Below are 6,228 nucleotides of genomic sequence, written 5' to 3'. Positions count from 1 at the left end.
ACCCACCTAGCTGGGCCCTGATGAAGGGGTGGGCACAGAGTGAGGCAGTCTGGAAAGCCAAACATCTTCCAATTTGGCTGCACCAATAATTGTAAAGGAGAGGCCTGGGCCTTCCCTTTTCTGCATGTCACATCATCTGCCTTCCCCTAAAATAATAATAAATGCACTAAATACTGAGAATAACAAAAACTGTTCTTTACTCAAGGGTTCAGTTCATAGGAGTAAAACAAGGTCTCTCCACCATGATGCTGCTGACATTTGGAGCTGAATGATTCACCGGCGTGGAGGGCCGTCCTGTGCAGTGTAGGATGTGGAGTAGTGTCCTGGCCTCTAGTCCCGGTTGCTGCCAGTAACACTTTTCCCCCTAAGTATGACAACCAAACATGTTTTCAAACATTACCAAGGATTCCTGAGGGTGAGTGCTACTAGTTTAAAGCTAAAAGAATTGAGGGAACAGTTGGGTGTTTTGCTGCCTTTCTTTTACACCACACAATGAGGCCTAGATTTTTAGGGATTTCACATGGATTCTTCCTCTTTTCAGTTCCAGATCCCAGTCCTCTCTTCTTCTTTTACTATGTTTGGTACTTTTGAGTGAAAATTAATTATCTTCCTGGTGGAAATGGGACAGATAATGGAGAGGGCCTGCCTCCCAGATTTTGATGCCATCTCTCTTATAATAAATAGGATAACCAACGCACTATTGACAGTTTGGGCCAGAGAAGTCTCCGCTGCATAATGTTAAGGGTAATGTCCATTGAAAGGATTAATTTCCTCCTGAATGCCCTTAACTGCTTTCTATCTACAATTTATATTCTTTCAACTTGTATAATTTAAATCTTATTTCTTATAATAATAGAAAAATATTTGAAAGCATTTACCCCTCCCCACCTACTTCAGTTTGCAGGACAAACCCTCTCTCCCCTACTTCTCTAGAAGCAGGATGGGGGTGAAGTGTGGGTGAGTGGTCTCTTTCCACCACCCCAAAAATGTATTTGCAAACTTTTAGATTTTAATCCTTTGTAAATTATGTCTTGACTGAGTTCAAGATATAAATTGCAGAAGAAAAGCAGGACGCTTTTGTTTTGATTTTTCTTCTTTCTTAGAAGAATTAAAGTTAAAGAAAGGAGAAAAGTATAAGAGGTAAAGGAGAAAACTTGACCTTCTTTATGTTACAATTTTATTTCCTGGCATTTAAATTTAGTGCCTCCAGTCCAATGTCAATGAATGTCCTAAAACATCAATAAGTGGCTACTGGTTCTTAATTTGAATTTTAGATTGCAGGGTCAATAGATATTTAATTTTCCATCTGCACATCTCATTAAATTGACACTGGCTCTATTGTAAAATAAACTAGAGACTTATGCACTTTCATTTTAGCTAAAGTAAAATGTATAGATTAGGCAACATGGGACTTCTGGTCAAGATGGCAGAGTAGGTAAATGCAATGATCACCTCCTCCCATGACCACATCAAAATTACAACTAAATTATAGAACAACCACCCTTGAGAAACACCTGAAATCAAGCTGAATAAAACTCCTATATCTGAGAATATAAAGAAGAAGCCATGTCAAGACTGCAAGGAGGGGCAGACACAGGAAATGGGCTGGTCCCACACCCACGTGTGGCAATTAAGAATCCGGAAGGATATCTTGGCAGTGGAGGTCCCCCGTAAGGAGTGAGGGCTCCAGCCCTACACTGGGCTCCCCAGCCCAGAGCACCAGTGCCAGGAAGAGAGGTCCTCATAACTTCTGGCTGGGAAAATCAGTAGGGATTTTGTGCCCATGATGGAGGGCTGGTGCAGATCTAGGTGTACTCTTAAAGAGCCTGAGCATAGACTCACTCGCTCACACTTGCCCTAAGCTCCAGCAAAGGGATAGCAACTAAAAAAAAGCCAGTGACAAATGAGGAGTAACTGAATATCTGGCTTCAGGGCGAAGGTGGAGCGGCAGCTCCCTGGGACTGAAGAGCTGAGAGGTGCCATAGTTCCTTTGTTGAGCCTTCCTCACTCACCCAGCAGGTGCAGACCAGCACCAGTTCTGAGTCTCCATTAACCTGGCTCACACCACTAGCCCTATTCTGGTGATTCCCCGAGACCCTGAACTATCCAACTTACTTGCCAGGCCTGAATCTCTTCCAGCAGCCTTTCCACACGAGAAGTTGGCTTTGGTTTAAGCTTCAGATTTTCATACAATCTCTCCAAAGACCCCAAACCCCCAATAAGGAGCAGCTGACCTCGGCATGGCCTGTGCTTCTTGCTAAGCGGTTCAGCCCCGCGCTAGTGGCAACCACCCCAGTTCACAGCATACACTCTCCCAGGTGCCTACAAGCCCAGCACAGGAAGGTATCTATCAAAGATCAATTTGTAACTTCCACAGGTGGCCCTTGGATGGACAAAGGCAGTGACTGACCTGGGCTTTCCCCAGAACCCCTCCCAAAAGACTCAGACCAAAACACCCAAGGACCAGTTTCAGAACACACCAGAGTACCACCAAATTAGCTACACAAATGACATATCCAAGAAGTAGACTCAGCAGACACCAGAGCCTTATGAAAGCAAATCCCACTCCATGGGGTTAAACCCACGCAGCAGTTTGTCAGCTGTAGTCATGGGCAGTCCTCAGAGCCAGTCAGCCTGAGGAACAGTCTCATGTACTGACATGTCAACAGCAATCAAGGCTTAACTACAACAGGAGGGCACACACAACCCACACAAGGGACACTCCTGGAGCACCCAGTTCAGGTGATCAGGGAGACTGAGCCACTGGCCTCCACAGGACACCTACTACATATAGCCACTCTGCCAAGACTGGGAAACATAGCAATTCTTCCTAATATATGGAAACAGATACAGCTAGACAGCCAAAATGAGGAGACAAAGAAATATGTCCCAAATAAAAGAATAGGACAAAATTCCAGAAAAAGAACTAAATGAAATTGAAACAAACAATCTACCAGATACAGAGTTCAAAACACTGGTTATAAAAAATCTGCAATGAATTTAGGAGAATAGATAAACTCAGTGAGAACTTACCCAAAGAGATAAAACATAAAATAAAATTAAAATTAAATAAAAAAAAACAGAAATGAAGAATACAAAACCTGAAATGAAGACTACATTAGATGGAATCAATAGCAGATAAATGAAGCAAAGGATACAATCAGCAATTTGAGAGACAAAGTAGCAGAAAATACCCAATTGGAATAGCAAAAAGAAAAAAAATTAAATTAGAATAGTTTAAGGGACCTCAAGGACAACATTAATCATAATAAAATTCACATCATAGGGGTACCAAGAAGAAAAGACAAAGAACAATGGATTAAAAACCTGTTTAAAAATATAATGACTGAATACCTCCCTAACTTGGTGAAGGAAACAGATATACAAGTCCAGGAAGCATAGAGAATCCCAAACAAGATGAACCCAAAGAGGCCAACAGAAAGACATAAAATTAAAATGCCAAAGGCTAAAGACAAAGAGAGAATATTAAAGGTAGAACGAGAAAAGCAGTTAGTTATCTACAAGGGGGCTGCCACAAGACTGTCAGCTGATTTCTCAACAGAAACTGTTTAGGCCACTAGGAATTGGCACAAAAATTCAAAGTGATGAAAAGAAAGGGCCTACAACCAAGATTGCTCTAACCAGCAAGGCTGTCGTTTAGCATCAAAGGAGCGATAAAGAACTTCCCAGGTTAAAAATTAAAACAATAAAACAAAAAACTAAAGGAGTTTATCATCACTGAAACAGTATTACAAGAAATGTTTAAGGTGTCAATCCTCAGACGCCTCAGCTTCTGCCCACAGCCCCTCTGCCAGTGCTCCAGAGCTACCTCCAGCCAGGGATCATCCATGGGAGAGAGTGAGGCAGTGGACGGCTAGGCGGGTAGCTGGAGGGAGTGGTTGGCAGTCCTGTGGGCTTGGTATAGGTGTCTCCATGGAGTCAGCTTGAGGCAACCCTGCATTCTTTTTTTTTTATCCTCACCCGAGGACATTTTCCCATTTTTTTGTTCAGGTAGAGTGGGAGGGAGAGAGAGGAACAGAGAGAGAGAGAGAAACATCGATGTGAAAGGAACACATCGAGTGGCTGCCACCCGCACGACCGACCAGGGCCGAGGACAAACTGCAACTGAGGTACGCGCCCTTAGCGGGAACCGAACCCAGGTCTCTCAGGACCACAGGCTGACGCTCTAACCGCTGAGCCAAACTGGCCAGGGCAAGGCAACCCTGCATTCTAAGGTGGACAACACATCTGTGTTATCAGGACATTTCCACTGCTGCACCAAGAGAACACCCACCTTCAGAGTGACTTGGAATTCCTGGAGAACTGCCTTTGCGAAAGCTGGCAATTATCTCTTTAACTCCCATCTCTTAGTTTTCCTTAAGAACATCTAGAAACCATGAACAAGTGTAGTAATAAAGTTTGACTGCCATTTCCTTGATGGAGGCTTTACTGTCGAGGACATTCTGGACCAAAACATTAATGATGATGCCAAGGATGCCTTCTATGTTGCAGACCTGGGAGACATACTAAAGAAACATCTGAAATGGTTAAAAGCTCTTCCTCAGGTCACCCCATTTATGCAGTCAAATGGAATGACAGCAGAACCATGAGAAGACTCTGTCATTGGGACAGAATTTGACGGTTCAAACAAGACTGAAGTACAATTGGTATAGAGTCTTGGGGTGCCTCCAGAGAGGATTATCATGACAAATGCTTGTAAACAAATGTCTCAGATTAAATATGCTGACAATAATGAAATCCAGATGATGGTTTTTGACAGCGAAGTTGAGTTGATGAACATTCTCAGGGCACATCCAAGGGCAAAGTTGGTTCTGCAGACTACCACTGATGATTCCACAGCAGTCTGTTGTTTCAGAGTTAAATTTAGTGCCACACTCAAAACTAGCAGAAGAGCTAAATATTGATTCCATTGGTGTCAGTTTCCATGTGGGGACAGGCAAAATAACTAAATATTAATTCCAGCTAAAAATAAGTTTGCACGTGGGAAGTGGTTATACGGATGCTGAGACCTTCATGCAGTCCATCTCTGATGCCTGCTGTGTCTTTGACATGGGAGCTGAGGTGGTTTTCAACATGCATCCACTTGATATTGGTGGTGGCTTTCCTGGATCTGAGGATGTAAAAATTAAATTTGAAAAGATCCCCAGCATATTGAACCTAGCCCTTAACAAGTATTTTCCACTAGACTCAGGAGTTATAGTCATAGCAGAGCCAGGCATCAAGTTTCATGCTTGCAGTCAATATCATTGCCAAAAAAAACTTGAATTAAAGGAAAAACAGGTTCTAATGATGAAGATGAATAGAGCTAAACAAACAAAAAAAACTTTATATATTACATGAATTATGGAGCATATGAATCATTTAATTGTATCCTCTATGATCATGGTCACATGAAGCCCCCTCTACAGAAGAGGCCCAAACCAGATGAGAAGTATTATTCATCCTGCATATGGGGACCAACATGTGATGGCTTTGTCTGCATTGTTGAGTGCTGTGGCTTGCCCACGATGCATGTAGGGAATTGCGTGCTCTTTGAAAACATAGTGTTAATACCATTGCTGCTGCTTCTACTTTCAATGGATTCCACAGACTGACTATCTACTCTGTGATGTCAGGGCTGACACAGTAACTGATACAGCCAGTCTAGAACCATGACTTTCCACCCGAAGTGAAGGAGCAGGATGTCAGCACTCTGCCTGTGTCCTGTGCCTGGGAGAGTGGGATGAAATGCTACCCAACAGCCAGTGCTTCAACTTCTGTTTATTAGTAGATGCCATTCTTGTAGCTATTACTTCAAGTGCAGCTTAAATTAAGGGATTTGAGGGACCATTTAACTTAATTATTGCTAATTTTGAAATGTCTTTGTAAGTAGGATTGGCACAGATGGAACAATGTGGAAGGCTAGGAGATAGGATCACACTTATCGGTGTTCCTATAACAACTATTTAAATATTTGTTTTATATGGATTTTTATTCAATTTTCAAACATGTTACTAAAGAGGGCCCCTCAGCTGCTGAGCAAGCATCTGTAGTTTATGCACTGGCAGAACAGGCCAGAAGTTTAGTGTTGTGACCTGGTTTAAAAATAAAGTACCCTTGCCCTGGATGATTTGGCTCAGCGATTAGAGTGTCAGCCCACTGATCAAAGGGTCACAGGTTTGATTCCTGGTAAAGGGTACATACCTGGGTTGTAGGTTCAATCCCCGG

The 6,228-nt window shown here is 42.7% G+C and overlaps 1 pseudogene; it reads left to right on the top strand.

The window, feature by feature from the left end:
* The first annotated feature begins 940 nt into the window (after positions 1-940).
* On the top strand, positions 941-5,788 carry LOC118622436 (annotated as a pseudogene).
* The last annotated feature ends 440 nt before the right edge of the window (positions 5,789-6,228 follow it).

Source organism: Molossus molossus, unplaced genomic scaffold, assembly GCF_014108415.1.
Source record: "Molossus molossus isolate mMolMol1 unplaced genomic scaffold, mMolMol1.p scaffold_m16_p_9, whole genome shotgun sequence".
NCBI classification, from domain to species: domain Eukaryota; kingdom Metazoa; phylum Chordata; class Mammalia; order Chiroptera; family Molossidae; genus Molossus; species Molossus molossus.
This window is presented reverse-complemented; position numbering and strand designations above follow the sequence as displayed.